This window comes from Pyxicephalus adspersus, chromosome 1 (genome assembly GCF_032062135.1).
Source record: "Pyxicephalus adspersus chromosome 1, UCB_Pads_2.0, whole genome shotgun sequence".
NCBI lineage: Eukaryota > Metazoa > Chordata > Amphibia > Anura > Pyxicephalidae > Pyxicephalus > Pyxicephalus adspersus.
Window position 1 is genome coordinate 70,080,300 of NC_092858.1, and position 21,091 is coordinate 70,101,390.

Sequence of the window (21,091 nt, forward strand, 5' to 3'; positions counted from 1 at the left end):
GGGAGGACACATCTACATACAGACATGTACATTCTATTTGAAAGCCTAAGGCTACAATCTAGCATCTGTAAAGCTGTCCCCTGACATTGTTTAGTGATCGTGCCAGATAAATGACTGACAGCTAATGACTGCTCCTGCTTCCTGTAAGGAGGACACAAAGCCCCCCCCCCAGACAGGCATCCTCTTCTTTCCCTCCCAATAAAACAAAAAGCACTGTCTGTGTAGTGCTCCTTTGTTACCATTGTCACAGGAAACAGTCACTAATGATTTGGCCTTTGTATAAGAGTGAAAGTAGTTTGAATGATCCTGGCCATAATGAAGACATTTTGTGTAAGAAGTACTGCAGGGAGTTAACTCTGGAATGATGCTATTTTGCAGAAAAGCTCTTTTTTACTTACTATTTTTTGTGTTTCTTTGTCTGAAATTCTGCTTTAATATATTTGTGTAATCTTGTGTCTTTTATATTTCATCTCACCTGATCATTATTTACCCTATAGCTCTGACTATGCTTAACAAGGAGTTATTTCAAAATACATTTTACTAATTTTCTGCTTGCAAAAATGTCAATACTCTCTGCAGTGACATATGTAGTACATGTGATATACATATATATATATATATGGAAGAAACTTTTTACTATCCATGTAAATGACTTTTCCAATGGTTAATAAGACAGCACATAACGTTACATCCCTATATCCCTCTGCACAGCATTGTCTTTTAATTGCCAGCTAATTGCTTTTAATTGCAGCTCAGAGTTAGACAAAGCAGCTCAGTGAGCAATGCGTGAGAACCACTGCATCTTTTTTTCCTGAAGTAATAGAAATCCCCAGAGCAGAACAGCAAAACCAAAACAAACACACTCAAAAATCACGGAAAAGCTTTGATGTCCTTGGAGACTCTCAATTTTGCCATCTCAACTATTTGTCATCCTCTGCTGAGTGAGATCAACCGTTTTAACATACAGATCAATACTCTTTTAACCTACACCTAATCTAAACGAGATTCCCCGTGTTTCACCTTGGACTATCCCCGTGTGCTCAAGTTGCCCTTTTTCCCAGCAATAATTTTGTCTGTGTAAGACAGCAATTTTTCATCCTTTGGTCAAAACTGGTGACAAAAGAGGGAATAATAGTTCCTGACATATCAAATGATAGATTTGACACATGGCATGCTGAGCTGGGAGCTTTCACAGGCCAAAGTAAAAAGACAGATAAGCAGTCTAACGGCCTCTTGACATTGCTGCTTTTATACACTACCTCCCTCTTCTATTATAACTAAACAGGCTGTATTTTCGTCTTCTCCTCCGTACTGAAGAACTATATTGTTCCCTAGCTTAGGACAGGAAGCTAAGAAATGCACTGTGCTGCTCTTAGGCCCAAAATAAACGTCTCCCTGTCCAGTAAAATGATCAATCCGTGCCCTTTCCCTCAAGCATAGTAAGGGCAATACAACATTTAACTAGAGCAAAAACTAACACATATCACAGGGGAAAGCGGAACAGATGGAACTATGAAACCAGCAGATTTCTGGAAAAATGTCAAGGAATATAGTTTGTAGAATGGAGAATCAAATTTGCTCTCTAATGTTTGTTGCATGTAGCCCCATGAAATACCTCGTATTCCGGTCACTACGACAAAAGGCTCTTTTTCATCACTTCTGTAAAAGTAAATTAGATCTTACAAAAGCCAGTGCCAGTCTGTTGATGCCTGCCGTGTTAGTTTCTTTTGCTGTGGTACTTCGGGACAGACACAGTGGCCTGTGTACCGGAGGGCATGGCTCCAGGCACAAGATCACGTTACCTCTTTACACACAAAAGCCTCTTTCAGAAAGTAAACTAACAAAACAGAAACATTTTTTCTTTATTTCTGAATAACTTCCTCTTTAGCATGTGTTTATATTTAAAATCCTGACCCAAATGTCACTTTCCTGAATCTAAATGTATTTGGTATTAAATGTGCACATCAGCTGTCATAAACTTTGCTTGCCAGGAACCTCTCTACCTTTCAGTCTGTTAGCAATATAAATTACATTTAAAGAAGAACTCTACAAAATGTTGTTCTGCTGGATATACAGACAGAATATAAATCCTTTATTGGAAAAACTACATTTTACATTACATTAAAGATAAATGCAATAAAGCAGGGTGGATTAAATGAGTTACTTTATTAATTACATTTTTTTGGCAATCTATGGGATAAAATATTTATGCACTCCATCCTGCTTATGTTAGACATACATGTGTCTGTATGGTGACATTTCCTCATATGGTATGAGTTTCCTAATACAAACAAAAAAAGAAAAAAGGTAAAAGATTAAGATTGTATTTAAAAACATTGTTAGGGTCTCCAATAATAAAATTGGCTTGGTAATTTCCTGGATAGGAAATGGGAGGGGGGCAGCAAGCACATGTGCTTGCCTTGATAAAAGACCCTTGGAACATAGCTTTTTTTGCTTTTGGAAAAATCAGACTCTATCTACCCACACCCGCAAGAGCTTCAACCCCAGTACCCTTTACCCATTTCCAGAAAAGGTAGATCAAGCCTAGAAATCACACAACGCACTAGGAACATTTATTTATATTATTCTTATTTTACATAATACTTACCTCTGCAAGGTCCAGCATTATCACAAGATGGAATCATACTTAGCTCTATCCAGCACTGGCTGCACAGTGACAGGAGCTCCTCCCATCTGATGATTAAATCCTGCATTATTTACATGTGTTTAGCCAATTCAGCTGGCAGCAGCTGACATTTGTCAATGTCCACCGCATGGATTGGCTGTGACTACGCCATGGCAATATATACAGGTATATACACAGGATATATAAACTTGGGGCTAAGCTCAGATTGCTCGAATTCTAATATACGATCCAGGGTTAAAATAACTCAAGTCAGAATCAACCTCAACGGGAACCATCTGTTCACCTCTACTCATGATTAGCGATGAGCAAATTTGTAAAATTTATTTTCATCAAATTTTTGAGAAAGAATACATTTGACCATACATTTTAAAATAAAATGAAGAAGCTCAAAGAGAATATGTATGTTGGTGTATAAACATGTCTGTATCTAGTAGATGACAGTTTTAAAATTTTGTGTGTGTAATGTGTGTTTGAAGGGATTCAGAACACATTTTAATGTCAGTTAAGGAGGATCCAGAAGATCTTCGCACACATGAAATATTTCCTTATTATACAGCAACAAACAATTTCCAGCCTCCTCACTATCCTTCCCACAGTTCCAAGTCTGCTCAAACATCTACTTTCTCTCATTCCCCATGAGCTCACTATAGATCAGATATTGTTGTGATTAGGATCTCTATCTATTTAATCATAGGTAGGCATGGACATGCACAGTTCTCAGAACCAATGGCCTACACAAAGCCCTTTTTGAATGCAGTCTATGTATGGGCCAAAGCCACTTCATGTTTATCCATTATTAAGATTTGTTCTATTACTATTAAACCCTACATCCCAATATATTGGATAAGGAAAATTAACAAACACTAGAAGTAGGATTTTAAAGCCAAATATCTCCAATTCAAGACAATAGGCTAATGTACTCTCAAAAACAACTTTTAATTACAACAGTTTTTCCATAAAATCTATTGACATCAATGCAAAATCAATTAAAGCATACATCAAAACACATTAAATATTTTCAGTCAAACTTAAGAGGTTGCTTTATCTCTAAAATCTTCAAAACAAAACATTGGTTCAAATGTTTCTGTAGGTAAACACTATCTTTTAATGTCAATGCGTTTCATGGACATATTTCCACTTCATCAGGTGGTGAAAAAAGCCAAATATAGATTGCTAGAAAAACAATCTCACAACCAAGGATCAAATAATTTAGAAAGGGACACAGGAGATCCAGAGGCCAATTTTTTAAGAGTTGTAAGGATAACTTAAGGTTATACCTTTGGTCAGCCAAAGTAAACAACTCCAATAAAAGGAATAGTTATGGGCTACAAAATGAAAATTAGAGATCACAATCTAATACACCAAATAATTAGCAGTGACATGATTCATAAATTTGTCCCTATTATCACCAAAAAATGGGGAGCAATTTCCCTCTTTGCACAAATTTGTCAATACTCCAAGACTGCCTAGTTCTTGAGTATGCTGTTAGCATCAGGCGTTAAAGCAGTTTGCCAGTCAAAATCACATATAAAATTTTATATATTTTATTCACAGATATTATTTGAAAAATAAATCAACATAAATTTCCATTGGTAGGTATATCCATCCTAGATCAACTATAACCATTTAAAATTCCAGGTCAATGTATAAATGTTTTTACCCATTACCCAATTAAGATTTGGGCTTGTTCCCCAAAATTTGTAAAATTTGGAACACATTTTCTAACGGAATTCAATAGAAAAAATGTGTCAAAATTTGGCGTAAGTATTTAGGGAATAATAGGCAAAAACATTTTAAAATACGTTGCTAAGTGTTATTAGAAACACAATATATATATTTGCACATCATTTTTATTCAATAGTTCTATATTAAGAAATTAAATTTCAGTTACAGTATACTAAATCCTGTGCTGAAACTACTGTATTTTGATACAATGGAAAGAGTTAACACTGTACTTGTTGCAGAATAAATCAGATTCATATTAGCAGTAGTAAATGTCGTGTTGGCACCTTTTCTTTATCGCACATTACAGTTTCAAGTCTTTGCTATAAGGAAATAATGAAGAAAAGATATGCAGTGCCATATATCGTGAATCTTTTTGGCAGTCTGCATAAGAAATGAATTGTATCTGTTACCAAAGGGGTCATGAGGACACTGAGTTAAGAAGAATGCTTAGTGAAAGGACACGTCAAAGAAAAAAAAGAGATATTTGAAACACTTTTGTAAAGCATTATTCCTCTAGAAGTCAAATTACTTTTTATTTGAAGCAAATTAAACTGATTACCGTTTGCCCTGTGATTGTGAACAGTGGCGGTAAAATGTAAACAAGCCTAAGTAAAACAAAAGCATATTTTATTCATTCTTAAATCAGCCTCTGGATTTTTTTTCCAGATACTTTGTGTATGTGAATTGCATTTGTCCCTTTTACACACTTATTTATCTGGTCATTTTATACTGCTTTACATTATATCTCCATGTCATAGCCATTGGAGAAATGACTCATAAGCCCCATAAATACTTATCTTTGTTCTAAAGTGGGGTCCCCCAAAATCTTAGTGGTCACTGTTTAAGTTAGGTTAGCCACCTAAGTTAGCCTCAGTCCAATTCTGTGTAAGGCAGAGGTTTTTATTGGGCAACTGTGGTTGGACAGTGAAATTGAAAGAGAAAGAAAGACATGGGATTGCACCAAGGTAGCTAAAGATAAGATCGATGTCATCGTTGGTTTTGTTTATTTATATTTTGTGTTTCTCTCTGACTTGAGTCAGTTTCTTTTAGGTAAAGACCTTGTTTGAAATGACAGAGTTTGATTTTGCACACACACAAAATATACTACATCACAGCATCAAAAACAAAATTAATTAGAACACATAAAAAAAAACTAAACTTGGCTCCAACTTCCCTACACTTATGCAGGCTCCTGTGATGTTACTGAATCTCATTCAAACCTCCCAAAAAGTAGGTACTTGAAATCACACAAAAGTGTGCATTGGATTGTGCTGGTGTAATGCAGGTTTACACGAAATGTGTCTATGTACTGTTTTTGTAATCATTCTCTGCTCTCAATTTTGTTTTTCAAACATTGTTTCAGACAAACTCAAGAAATCCAATGGCAATCTTGACCTTACAGTGATTTATTTGAATATTAGAAGGCTAACTTGATCACTTACCCACTTTTTTGCTAGATGCACGTTAGATTATGAATAAATGTTACAAAGCTGTATACAAGACATATACAAGCTTGACAGCAAGATGCCGTTTCTTTTATAAGGAACCTACATTTATTTCTCAAACTATCTCCTCTGAGGATTATTTAGAACTCCTCTGTTGGGTTGATTTATTAATCATTTTCATTTAACCTAGTGAACCTGTATTCACCTCAGACATTCAGTCATTTGCAGGGTATCTTTCTTCTGAATACAACAGAATGTTTGAAATGAATATAGCCTCACTTGGTTAACTGAACAAAAAAAATACTCCTTCTATTGCTTTCTTTTTTCCTTTTGTGCCTCTGTCATTCTTGAATGCTTATATTTTTTTCTTTATGTTATGCCTGCCTATAATTCTACCTACTGGCTCCATGAAAAGTCAGACTGAACCTATCTCTTTGCTCTCTGGTAGTACAGTAGGAAATGAATAAACTAGAAATGCTTAGCTTACCAGCTCCCACTGTTAAGGACATAAAGGGTCAGTGAACTGTAGTTCATCTCCCATTCTACTCTCCGACTTCTGAGCTTTGAAGACTGCTGAAAGCATGTAATCATTCTTCTTAGGCATTGGTGGAGAACCACACAGAAAGATCAGCATTTAGTCTTTTCTGTTACTCACTATTTTACTCTGGCTTTTGGCTGCCCTTGTAGTGATCTTTATCTGTGGTGATACATTCACTATAGTTTCCTACAGTGAATAGGTAAGTCACAATAGAACCGTATTACTTTTTTCTCTTTTGGCGTATTTTGCTTTATACAGAAGCCAATATACTAATATTTTTTTTTGTTTGCAGAAAAATGTTACTAAAAAAAGGATTTTTTTTATATTTAAATATAAAAAGCAAACTCCAACCTGATGGTACATGACATGAACCTAAAAAAGTTAAACATTCAAAGAAATCAAATATTTGGCCATAAAAGCAAGATAAAAACGGTCAATGACCAGCTTGGAAGGGGTTACTAGTACATAAGGTGATATGGTTCTTCCAGCAGAATGCTGTTTGTGCTTCTGCCCCGTGAACAAGGCAGGGTAACGAAGTGCTAAGCTACATGCATGTCTGGAATCAAACCCCAACACAGAGCAAAGCTGTATCCTGTACAAGAAGGACAGAGGAAAAACACAATAAGTGGAAGAATGACAAGTCTGACAGAAGAACGGATAAGGAGAGGACCCAGTAAGTACGAGTCAGTGGTTCCATATAAACAATAAAGATATCAAACTGAAAATTGATCAAAATGTATTTGTTTCAATATATAAGAGCTGTGTTTTTCCTGCATTGACATGACCCCCTGAGCCCTTCCTACTTTCTAGCTACTGTCCTATCTCCCTTCTCTCATCTGCCTCACAACTTCTTGAGTGCCATGTATACAAAATACTAACTGGCTATCTTTTCATCAGCTCTCAACCCACTTTAATCTGTCTTACAACATGCTCATTCCACTCTTCAACTCTTACAAAAGTGGCTAATGACCTCCTCAGAGTAAAAAAGCAATGTTTTTCTCTCCTCCTCCTAAATCTTTTATCTGCATTTCATATTGTTGATCACACTGCTCTAGAAAAATCAGTACATGACAAAACTGTATATAACTGTATATAACTGTTAAATGTTTAATTTATTTATATACATACTGGAAATCATTGAAAATATGTATGCTTGTTATTTATCAAATAATATCACATACAGGTACCGTATTTTTCGCCTTATAAGACGCTCCGGAATATAAGACGCACCCAATTTTAAAGGAGGAAAATCTAGAAAAAAAGATTCTGAAAGATTATTTCCCTTCTGATCACTCATGTGCCATTCATACCGGTATTCCCCTTCTGATCACTCATGTGCCATTCAAATTCCCTTTCTGATCACTCTGTACCATTCAAATTCCCTTTCTGATCACTCTGTACCTTTCAAATTCCCTTTCTGATCACTCTGTGTCATTCAAACTCCCCTTCTGTTCACTCTGTCATTCAAATTCCCCTTCTGATCACTCTGTGCTTTTTTTCTATTGTACGGCAGTTAGGACAGGGAACAGCAGGTGGCGCTGTGCCGGCTTCTTTCGCTTTGCTTTACAGACAGGAGAGAACACGATGCTGGTAGAGGAGAGAAGAGAGACACGCTGCTGCAGAGACACACGCAGGATCGGGTATCGGGTGAGTATAATATTTTAAATATTTTTTTTAACACATTTGTCGTATAGGACGCACTAACTTTTCCCCCCAAGTTTTGGGGAAGAAAAAGTGCGTCTTATACGGCAAAAAATACGGTATATGCTGGCTGTCAAGAAAACATAAATATAATAATAAGATACAAAATGTCTAATAGCTAACAGGATGGAGTCTGTCTATATGTTTCACCAATGATGCCTACTTCCTCATAAATATAGTTACATAGTTACATAGTAGGTTAGGTTGAAAAAAGTCAATCAAGTTCAACCAATAGGGAAATAAACATATCCCAGATATAAAAGCCTAAAAGACATAGTTGGTCCAGAGGAAAGCAAGAAAAACCTGTTACAATTTGCTTCAACAGGGGAAAAATTCCTTCTTGATTCCATGAGGCAATCAGATGTTCCCTGAATCAACAGTCTCTGATATCTTTATTTACATCCCTAATACCCAGTTATATTCTGTGCTTCTAGAAAAACATCCAGCTTTTTCCTAAAGCAATCTATAGTAGTTGCTGAAACTACTTCCTGAAGGAGCCGATTCCACATATTCACAGACCTCACAGTGAAGAATCCCGTATAGTGAGTGATATGTAGCAGTCAAATGCACATTTAATATAACCCAACTCTAAACATAGTCTACAATGTCCAGCCGATATCTATTCCAAACAGGGCTCTCTACACATCTTTTCCAGGGAACACCAGTAAACACCATGACAGTGACCTATAGGGAGATAATAGAAAAAAACAGAGAAACAAATCCCCATGAGGCATAAGGATTTCAAAAAAGCCTCTACCATAACCATTTTGGGGATAGGTTGTGGGGAAGAAAACCTGCCCCTCAACTATAAGACTTCCCATTGTTATGGAAAAGCATAGGGTGTGGTATTGAATGAAAAAATGAAAACATAGAGGGAGGCAAGAAAACAGGTTTTTTCTCAGATATATGAAAATTCTAGTTTTAAAATGTCAACAATTACAATATAGGTTTTAACTTAAGCAGAAGCTATATAATATTCAAATTCAATATGTCGTTGCAATATGGTCACCTGCTCACTCCATATATGTGGAAATAATTGATCTCCCTGACCCGGATTTAGTTCTGAAATCATGAGATCATGAAATACCTAGTGATTATCTTAAAAGATATAATAATCTTATTTAACACTTTTTGAATGATTTTAGCAATTGTCCACACAAACGTATTCTAGGATTATCTGATATTGTGTGATAGGAGTTGTGGTCAATATTGCCATCTTGTGCACCTCTTGCAGCAAGGAGAAAGGTAGTTAGCAAATAAATACAAAAGTTTTGCCCCTTGTAGAGGAATGGATACAACAATTAGAGATTTTCTATTTAGTATAAAAACGATAGTTATAAATTTGATGTAAATCACAGCAAAATTCCTAATATATAATCAAACTAGTTTAGGGTAATAAAGCACAAATTATTGGTTTGGTTAAGGTAAAAGAAATAATAGAATAATGTTATGAGTTAAATAATTAAATGAACAGTTGATTTGGCAAGTCATTTTCATGACAGTATGTTGTTGTAGGTGTATGTATGTCTGTATGCAAAATTTGTTGTTAACTGTATGTTATTGGAAGAAACTGTTAAATAAATAAAATGAACAGTTACCGAATGAGTCATTGTTTGCATAAATTAGCTGCCTATATCTCTAATTTTATCATGAAATTTATACTGAAGGTAACATTAGCATATGCATCATTCACTTATGTTTAATCTGAAATTCCAAAGTTTACTTATCTGTTAACTTTTCGATTTAGTAAAAAGAGACACCTTTTATTAAAATGTATGTAGGCAAAGGACACATTCCTGCCATGACCTAGTTTCAGGAGCTATGAAGAATTAATATGCCAAAAGAAAAAGCGACGTGGTGTTTAGGATTTAAAAGGGGGACAGTCCCTCCAGTAAAATGCCTAATAATTATTATTACAATGTCCAGGGTTTCTCCGGAGTTTGCTAGGGGCTCCTTAAGCAATGAGCAATCTGTGACTTCCAGGCCAGTGACCAAGTGGCAATCTGTAAGGATGATATTCTTGCAACTGGCAAACAATGTAATAGGTATTCTCAGTTCTGATCACCAAGTGAATGTACTGTAATTGGTGGATATAGTAATTATAGGAGGTAATTATAGGTTCCCCCATGTTAAAAAGTTCAAGAAAGACTGAATATGCATTGGCAGTGTGTCTCACCTGTTAACAACTATAAAGGTTGTTAGGAGGTTGTTAAAAGTGTTTTTCAACACTTTTTGTGTTTTGCAAGTACAATACAGTACAGGAGAGTTGTTTAGGGACAAGAATTCGGTTTCATTAGCTTTCAATTTTATCTGTTTTAAAAAATGGGCAGTAAATGTATCATTCTTCAGGAGGCACATTGAGCTAATAAATCTGTTCCTTTTTTGCATACTAGGTATGTGCTCTAGTGTTGCATAAATGGTCTATGCCACAAAGCCACAATATTCTGTACTGAGGTAAGTTGTCAGAAAAAGCAGCCAATGACAGGTAAGCTGCCAAATAAAGTCATAATTTAAAGTCATAATAAATAAGTCATAATACAGTCATAATCTTAAATATGTAAACATATATGAACAGTTAAATGTGCCTAAACGTATACTAAGGGCACAAGGCTTATATGTACAATTTCCAGAGGTTAAGCCCTACAAGAAAATCCCATAATCACACTGCAGTCAAAAAAAAATGTCAAGATTTTTTCTAAATATATGAGGTACAGAGTTGAGGAATATGAAAGGATAAAATTATCTGTAATGGAATGGACAATATAAGAAGTTCTGTAAAGTAAGTAAAAGTCATTCACATACATGACAATGGGCCCTCTAGTGGCAGTACATTTATGATTAAAGTTAAAGTAGCGTACTTCTATAGATATTATAATTTATTTTCAATGTGCCAAAAAGGCAGCAAAGTTTCATGTCTGAGGAGCAGAAAAGAAACCTCAAGGCAAATCAAACTGACCTGACATTATTACAAAAACAAGTAAATGGAAATTTGTAAGACTACATATAACCTGAAAGAGCATAGCTGCTAAAAGAATAAACCGCTGTGTGAATATGGTAGGTAGGAAAGAAAATAGAATTATGGGGTGCATCAGTAGGCAAATCATTATACGGATAAAGCAGGTTATTTCCCTGATTTCTCCATGTACCCGGTATATATCACTAGTTAGATCCACTTTAGAATACTGTGTCCACTTCTGGAGACCTCACAGGAAGATAATAACCAAAGACTGGTATACTGTATAATCTATTAGAAGAGACTTCAAGAACGACTGAAACCTTTAAATACATCAGAGATGTGAATGAGTCTTTTTTTTTTTTTTTTTTAAGCTACGCTTAAAAATTTAGAAATATGACCTAAAACTAGCCTTAGAAATTATTATTTAAAACAGAGTAAAAACAATAAAGTAAAGGTCGGCTTTTATAGGCACATACCAACTGTATAAAAGAAACAAATTTATTTATTCAATTCGTTGTAAAGTAAGCTAAAAACTAAACATAGTTCTACTGCGCTATCACCTAGGTAACACAGTTCTGCTATGATGAATATCAAACTAAGGTATGATATCAGCAAAAAAGAGTCTCAGTACCCAATGTGTTTCTCCCCAAAAGGCTTCCTCAGGGGATTTTGGAGACTAATAGTTCTTTATGCTAAAGGGTAATTTCAGAATACTCAGTGAGTGACAGTAGTTGAGATACCCAAATTGCTGCATGGAGACCTGACTGAATGGAGAATGTTAATCTTTTCCAAACTGGGTTTTAATCTCTTAATTTCTTGAAGAAAAGGGGGAGTGGTTTGTGAGAGTGCCAAAGTTGGGGTGTATAGGAAGGGCAGTTTGGCCGCGGCCAGTCAGCACCTGTATTGTTACCACCACAGGAATTACTTTGGCGCTCTCACAAACCACTCTCCTTTTTTTTCAAGAAATGAAGGCATTAACACCCAGTTTGGAAAACATTAACATTCTCCAGTCAGTCAGGTCTCCATGCAGCAATTTGGGTATCTCAACTACTGTCACTCACTGAGTATTCTGAAATTAACCTTCAGCATATAAGAACTATTGGTGTCCAAAATCCCCTAACGAAGCCCTTTGGGGCGAAACGCGTTGGGTACTGAGGCTCTTTTTTGCTAATATAATTTATTTACACCATCCTTTCTCAGTTTAATAATAATATTCAGCATAGTGGGACTGGGTGGTAACTAGGTGATAGCGCAGTAGAATTATGTTCAGTTTTTAGCTTACAAATTGAATAAATAAATGTGTTTCTTTTATACAGTTGATATGTGACTGTAAAGGCCTATCTTTACTTTATTGTTTTACATGTCTAATTCCTAGGCTAGGCACACTGTATTTTGTAAATTACATGCTGATTTTCTCCTTGGTGAAAAATATCTTTCTCTCCCCCATCTTTGCTCATCTGAAAGAAAGAGTAGTTTATGCTTGGAGCAAACTTCCAGCAAAGGTAGAGAGTAGTTAGTGGGTAGTTACTCAACAGTAAGTGGATTCAAAAATGCTTTGAACATAGATCATACTCAGACAAAGGGTTAAAAAAATAAAAAGTGGGCAGACTTGATGAAGCACTTGGCCTTTTTCTTACGTCACTATTCTTTATTTCTCATCACTTCTTTCTGGCAGCTACATAAAAGGTTATATTGGGAGGTGAAGGGAGGGGCTGCACTGTCACTAATTATACACCCCCAGTAAAGGAGACATGCAAGGAAACACTTTTTCACATTTGAAATAAATTAATGCTCATTTATGGCAAGGTAGAAATACTACAAACAAGCATTTTAATTACTTTTTCTGTTCTTTAAGCTGAAAATGTGCAAATGAAAAGCAAAAGTGGTAATGGATCTCCTAAATATTAAAGCATGCAGAATTGCTAAATCTAAAGACATTTATTTAATTGATTTCCTTTACAATATTTATAAGAATATAACCAAGGTGAAGATAATAGAGTTATAGTTGTCACTGCGGAGGGGAATCAGGAGATGTTTGTCAGCCTGAGATGGCTTCCTGTCCTCACATATCAGATATTACAGCTGGCACAGGTGGCATTGTTGGTGTTGTCTGCTGGTTCACACATATCCAGTGTTAATGAATTTCATCACTTCTGGTCTTTTTTTTTGTAGTAAACTTAGTGAAGCACTGTCAAAAACCACCTCCAGTTAATGACAAAATTGAAAATAATTATTTCTGCTCCCTTATTAATATTAGTGGAAAAATGTAGAAAAGTCTTTTAAATATTAGAAATATCCAGGTTTTCTGTGATGTTCTCCAAAACTAAAAGTGCTTAAGTGCATTACATGCAACTGCACACAAAATGAACACGATATGATTTAATGCAACTTAACACTTTACAAGGTATGAAACATTTTATTCAACACTATGCTATGCTAAGTGGAACTAAACTGAAAAAATAAAATATTGCAACCAAGCAGATCCTTTAATACAGAAGGGACAGGTGATGTCTTTAAAAAAAATGTACCTGGCTGATCACTATTTTTAATTACACTTACCTGTCTTCACTCCATCACGAACCCTGTCATCTTTGCCTAGTGTTCTTCTGGGTGTCAGATCTTTGGCCATCTTGATTGGCCTGGCCAATACAACATAATAATACAACATCATTTCATTTAGTTCCAGCAGCCCCAGATCATGGTGGGATACCCTTCTGGAATAAAACTATTCCTGCTCGAAGTTTAATTGCAGAACTATAGTTCTGCTTCAATGTATGTGATACACTAATGTTAAATACTCTTTCATAACCTTTAAAGGTACAAAATCCAGAACAATAAAACAAAGCTAGTAGTCTTCATATTTACTTAAACTGATCAGATTATTAGATAAAACAGTTTCTCTGTCTTGATGACAATGAACAATCTGATATTGGAGATCTTTCATGTACAAGAGTAACATAAATGTGAACATCTTAAAATTTATTTTTGAGATTTAACTAACTTTCAAAGTATTAGAGCTTTAATAGGACAGAACATGTTAGAGAGCACATTATCACACTAGGGCAAGGAGAATAAATGTAATACATGGATCTCTTATAACATTCTACAAACATTTGGAATGAAACATGAAAATGAAATGAAATATGACAAAAATGGTTAATTTGGTTAGTGTTAGTAGAAACTCTGAACCTAATTTATTAAAGCTCAAGATTGGGGAAGATAGACTTTCATAGGAGAACCCGGATGATCTAACAAACCTGGATGGCATTTTAAAAATAATTTGCTATTATTTGGAAACTGTTTTCAATCCTGGACTAGATCCATTTCAGGTTTGATGAAACCCAGTTTCCCCTATGATAGTCTATCTTCTCCAGTGTTGGAAAGCCTTAATAAATCAGGCCCTGTGTGTCTAGGACATACAACTTTATGAGTTAACTCAACTCAAATCCTAAGCAATCAATAATATAACCGCTCAGGGCGAAATGTCTTTATTTGTTTTGTTTTTATGTTGAAAAGAAGATTCATTGTGCACATCAGTGCAGTGGAGGGTTCAGTTCAGGAATTGAAAAGCAGTTGTGAAAGGACAAGTACTCCTAGATTGGCCAATCATTCTAACAAAAATATTCAAATACTCATTACTTAGCAGCTAATGTTCCAAAAGCTCAGATTCCTCATGCAGGTTATTAAGTAAAATATCTGTTTCCATAAGCAACCAGTTTGTTTCACTTTCTACACATATCAAGAATATCATGAGACCAGTACATTGGGATATATGTGATTTTCAACCTTATAACGATTATAAAGGCAATATGATGTAAATAACACAACTTGAGATTTTCTTATCATTTTATTACCTTACAAAACACAAACATTAGCGGTAAAGTCTTATTGGAAAAGGTAGAGTATACATAACAGGAAAAATACCCTACTTTATTTTTTTCCTATACCTAGTTTCAGAAATACAACTGTTCTCCTGTTTTAGCCATAGGAGAGTGCCAAAGAAAACAGCAGTGTTCTACAAGGATATGGGAAGTCAAACAGAAAGTGCAATGAATCTAGTGCTGATGAATATAAGTTTCTCTCCATGAAGTCCCAAGTGTCAAAAATTATTATAGAAGCGTTTCTGTAGTTTAGGACATTCCCAAGACGGGTTACTCAGTGTTATGTAAATGACGAATGACTAGAAAAAAAAATACTTGGCTTGTATAAATGAAGCTTTGGGTCCATAAAAAATGTTAATATTGGTCTAACAGATCTGAAATACAGTCTTGTTTTTAAAAAAGTAACACCTTGATAGTTTACACTGACATATATACATTATTATTACTACCTAGGTGAAACTGTGAATAGGAGCTTTAAAATACATATGGGGTTAAAACTTATTGGTGTTAACTTTAGTTGCAGATTAAGTTCATGGGAAAGGTGTTAGACTTCCCACCAGGTGAATCAACAGCTGTGAATGAGTGTGTGGTCACTTCTTTCATAACATTATTTTGCCACTGCAAACCTTGTACAATAACATGTGTTAATATTTTCATTATTCAAATGTTCACATTAAAATGTCATCCAAAACAAAAATCATATTAGGACAAAACATGTAAACATTGCAATAATATAGATCGCATGCAGCAAATGAGCAAATGCAGTGCTGAGTGCAAAAGTGTCAAAGTTTGACATCACTACAGTTAGGATAAAATTACCAATAGACTTGTATATTATGAACATTTCTGCGCTTTTCTTTCCATTTACTTTGCAGATGTGATTTTACTAAAGGAACAAAATCTCACCAGGTGGCTACGGCCCAATGAGATCACTGCCAAAGGCAGGCATGGACAAATATTGAATAAAACGGAATACTGTATCATCTCTGGAGTTGTGTTTGTGTTTAATTAAATGCAGCAAATAGTATCCTAACTATAAAGAACATCATATATGACAGGAATTTGAAATGTTTTGTCATTTCCAGTTCAGTCATAATCTCTATACAATTTGCAGGATCCTTTGTGTTGGTTATATGTTGTATATCTGTCTTTTCCCACACATGAAATGTATCTAGTCTGTACATGATGAACTGGTATTTGTGAAATATGTCTGTTGTTGTGACATGTATTATTACTTTGAAATGTTTCTTTATCTCTTTTTCAATCATCACTTATTATAGTCAAGTTTAGAATGAGAAAGCAGCAAAGACCTATTATGGTAACTGCTAGCTTCATAAGGTTTATAAGGCAACCAAAGGATATTTAGCTTAAGTGGTTAAAGCAAAACTCTATGTAAAACTGATGTTAACCTTCACAGTGGGGTATTTCTCTGTATTGGAACAGTAAAATGGTCCTCTTGTGTAGAACTATAAGAATAAGCAGTAATTCTTACTCTTTCCTTCACTCATGCAAGCTTTATTCTCAGTTTATAATCAGTACCCAAAAATGTTTGACCCTGCAACAGTTAGTGTAAAGGCTCAGCTATGAGGAGAGATTAGCTGAACTGAATCTATTCTCCCTTGGGAAGGGATGTTTGAGGGGGATAAGATCACCCTGTAGAAATATTTAAATGGTCCATATAGAGAACTCTCTTCCCCATTATTCACTACAAAGAACAAGAGGGCACTCTTTGCGTCTGGAGGAAAAGAAGTTTAAGCTCCGTATAAGGAAGGGATTCTTCACTAGGGATAAGCAAGCGAGTTTTTAAAACTCGATCTCGTGACGAATTCATCCTTTCTCGCTTACCGAAATTGTAAGCCTGAACAGCCGGTGGAAATTCACTGATCAAGCTTGAATTTTAATTAAAAAAAAAAAAAAAATTGCAGGTTGTGCTGATCAATGAATGCAGCCACAGCTGTATTCAATAATCAGCTCAGTGTGTGATCCCCGGCACTAGAGGTTAAATGGGGACAAGTCTCCCCATTCAAAACCTCTAGTGCTCCCTGATTGGCTGAGGAAAGCCACTGGACTTTGACTTTTGTAGTATATTTACTTGTATATTCATTTTGTTTTAAGTCGGATTGTGTTCCTAGTCTTTAGTTATGTACTCTTAGGCATTAGATAAATGTCACCCAGTCCTGCCAGTATTGTCAGGTGGTATTGAAGGGTTTGGTATGCGGCTTAACCTAGATTATTTAAGTTTTATTTGGCCAATAACCTGTTTTTCTTCCAAGCAAGTGTACTGCATGTATTCTGTTCAGATACAAAAATAGGTGATAGTTTGTAAAGGTTCATTTTTTTTAACAAAATCTGGTTATCTTTTCTATTATTACATTTTATTTACTATTTAACAGTAGCAATATATTACCATTGCGGTATGAAGCTATTATACATACCAAAGCACATAGGCTTTTAAACATAATGAAAGTAATTATATAATTATATCATTTGTTCACTGCAGTCAGGTTAATGTACTTATAAATCTATAGCTTGTTTGCATGGCCTGCTTCAGTAAATACTGCTATTTGACAAGTGTTAATACATCTAAAAAGGAAACACCAGACAGTATTTTATTCACTTTCATTATGAATCAATTTACAGTAAATAAAATTTTAATGGTAAAACACTAACTCTAATGGTTTTAAATGTGGTAGCTCTTACATATTCTCTCCTTTAATAATGCCACAGTTATTTCTTCAGGTAATTTAAAATCTCATTAAATTATACACTTTGCTGTGTGTCTGAGAGATACATACATAAAAATAATGCAAACAGTTTGAAAAGCACAATTTAGCTGTCTAGTTAAAACAACATTATAAAAATGTGTAAGCCTCAAATATTGTTCATATAATTGACAACTTCACATTCTGTCATTATACAATAACACAATGGTTTTAGTTAAAACTATGCTCCAGACAAACAGCTAAATATGCAGATAAAATTTATATATGTGTTCTTTCATATTTGCCAAAATGATGGTAAATCTTTTCAAATATTATTGTGATCCAGGAATGCCTGACAAACCAAATAATAAGGTCATTGAACTTCTGCACAGCACAATTTGGTCAAAGTTCGGTCCCAAAACTGTTGATTTGAACAGAACTAAACTCATCTTTCCTCGCTGTATTGTTGGCACCAACATCCTTACCAGGTTTTCTTCTAGGTTCAGGCCTTTGGCTATCTTGATTGGCCAGGCTAGAATGACCCGATTCCTGCATGCTTTTTGTTCATTGCATGATTGATTCCTTGTACATGCAAAGCTCAGTGTACATTCAAAATAAGATTGCGAACGGGCAGGGACATACCCTGTCCCTTCTGCAAAAAAGAACTACCTGCTCTCAAATTTTTGATTTTAAAGCAGAACTAAACTTTGAGGATACTTACCTGCACCTGTTTCATTGATGATGCTGCCATTTTCTCCTCTGTTCTCATATGCATTCTGTTCATCTGCAATCTTGGATGGCTGGGCCAAGACGATGTAACTCAGTCCCGCTGCCCACAAGGGAAGCCAGGATTACCTGGTATTTCTGGCAGCTCAGCAAATTTCCACAGTTGGGTAGGGGTTTAGGCAGCTAAGAATGCTCTTTGCAGAAGGGACATCACCTGTACATCTTTGCAACAAGAACCTGCCTGATGACAAATTATGGCAAAAGTGGAACTCTGCCGTGGAGTTGCCAAGGAAGATGCATATCAGGACCTTCAATGCAAGCAGCAATTAAAGGTCCTGGACCTGTCTTGCTGCAGGGTGACTGCACAGAGTATGTGCCATAATCAGCAGGTGTGCTGGGCATATTTGCTGGTTGTGGCAAAAGCTCACCACCCACCAACAAGTTTAGTTATGTTTTAGGATCTCCGAGTTAGAATGGCAACACTATTTAACTGAACTTAATAATTCACATTAATACCTTCCTTTAATTCTAAATCTAGCTGACCAGTACATTACAGTGACATAATAATTGAAAAGAAAAGAGTTTGGTCTCCAATGGCAACTAATTATCTGACAACCCTGTTCCAGTGCAAACTAGAATATTAGGTAGGTCCTTATTGATTGGTATGGGTTTCTTTTTTAACTCAAAGTCTCATTTGAGGTCAAAGTTCCTTATTTCTGCTTACTAAAAGAACTGTTCATAGGTTGCCAGCAGAAAAATATAGGATTCTAAATGGTATTTTTGTACTGTGAAAATTCTAATCTGTTACTGAAAATAATGTATCAGGATAATATATATTTTTATATGAAATTTTATCTTTTTGAAAAAAAGAACCTGCTACATGTTATTAATATCCACAGCTCAATGCTAGATTTGGCTTTATATTGGTCAAAAGGTAGACTCTTGAGTATATGGTAATCATGGTTTGTCTAAAAGTGCTAAGTAATATATTCAGTTGCATATTATGATGGGTTATAGCATGTAGTAACTCATACCAATCAACCATGAATCAACATTCATTCAAGTGATTACACACAAGTACCGAAAGCTGATAAAACACATTAGTCTTCTTAGCATCATGGCTCTATAAGAAGTTCTGTAAATTAAGGTAATTTTTGTTATGATACAACATATCTACAAAAATGGCACTTAAGGTAGATAATCATTCAAACCTAATTTGGAACCTTATATTGGGAATACTTAGGATGTCGTTGCTGACCGATCTTTCTAAAAAATGTTACTGAGCTGTTACACTGATTTACTTACTCACTTAGTGACATGGAGCAATCAAACAAATCAGGAGTTCTAATTTTAGTGTGACTTAAAGTAAAGGAACAACATGAAGAAGGTTTTTTGTCAAACAATCAATTGTATTCAACATTTTCTATCATAATTCACTTTATGTCAGAGCCTGCTAAGAAAGGTTTCTTTCTGGTTTGGATAGAACCAGAAATTTGTGGGCCAGTTTTCCAACCCTGGGAATAACTTAATGGACGAACAACATGAGAAAGGGATTTTTGGCAAACAATCAATTGTATTCAAAATTCAATATCATAACAACAAACAGTAGTGATAATTGTAGTTCCAAACAACAGGGAAAGTGTGCCCTGATTTTTGTTAGGCAGGCCCTACATGGGCACTAGACAATAGTTTCTGTCAGGAATATAATGTTAATAAATCTTGTCGCATATGTATGTCCATACCCGACGCGTTTCGCCCGGCTTCCTCTGGGGTGAGTTTACATTTTAGCGAGGTTGAACCACAATTGCTTGACAGTATATATACCTTGTAGACATATTGCATAGGTTATAATCACGTATATAACAAGGAATATATACTGTCAAGCAATTGTTGTTCAACTTCGCTAAAACGTAAAGTCACCCCAGAGGAAGCCTAAACCGGGCACAACGCGTCGGGTATTGACATACGTATGCAACAAGATTTATTACCATTATATTCCTGACAGGAACTATTGTCTAGTGCCCATGTAGGGCCTGCCTAACAAAAATCAGGGCACACTTCCCCCAAATATTTGTCTCTATTGGTGGATTCCCCCCCTCTTGCTCACATGACAACCCCCAAATGTAAGAATTACTTCCTAAATGTCTAAGTAATATTGACCATCAGGACAGAGTAGTGAATCTCCCTAGCTCAGACCTCAGTAAAAACATGAATTTAGTCCTACCCTTACCTACTCTATTAAGAAAAAACAAAAACCTTTACATAAACTTTAAATAAATGAATGTTTCTTCTGAACAGTAACTCAAAAATGACCATTTGGATAAGCAAAGAATCCTTAAAAAAGTAGTTTAATTGCCCTGGTGCTTAGCTGGTATGTCCAAGGTCTCCTTATCAGTAGCCTTCTCTGCCAAGCGGAATTTTTAGTGCTGGTCCAAGTCTTTGCCTAAGGTACCATACATTACTTTACGAAAAATCTGGATTCTTTTGTAGAAGCAGATAATTTAACTGTTTATTAAAGTTTTAAAGTAAAGACAACAGAGATTGTTGATCTGGGAACATCCGATTGCCTCACGGGATCAGGAATGATTTTTTGCCTTGTTGGAGCAAATTAAACCAAAGTTTTTTTTTGCCTTCCTCTGAGTCAACTATGTCTAAAATGTTTATTTCCCTAGTGGCTGAACTTGATGGACATATGTCTTTTTTCAACCTAACTGACTATTTAATTTTGTAACTATGCTGACAAACCTATTTAAAGTTAGTTTTGTGATAA

General features: G+C 35.3%; 1 long non-coding RNA gene across 1 annotated transcript; it reads left to right on the forward strand.

The window, feature by feature from the left end:
- The first annotated feature begins 6,811 nt into the window (after positions 1-6,811).
- On the forward strand, positions 6,812-15,880 carry LOC140332354 (uncharacterized). The gene is made up of 3 exons (XR_011921110.1): positions 6,812-7,028; positions 10,450-10,510; positions 15,769-15,880. It is a non-coding gene; the product is annotated as an uncharacterized lncRNA (long non-coding RNA).
- The last annotated feature ends 5,211 nt before the right edge of the window (positions 15,881-21,091 follow it).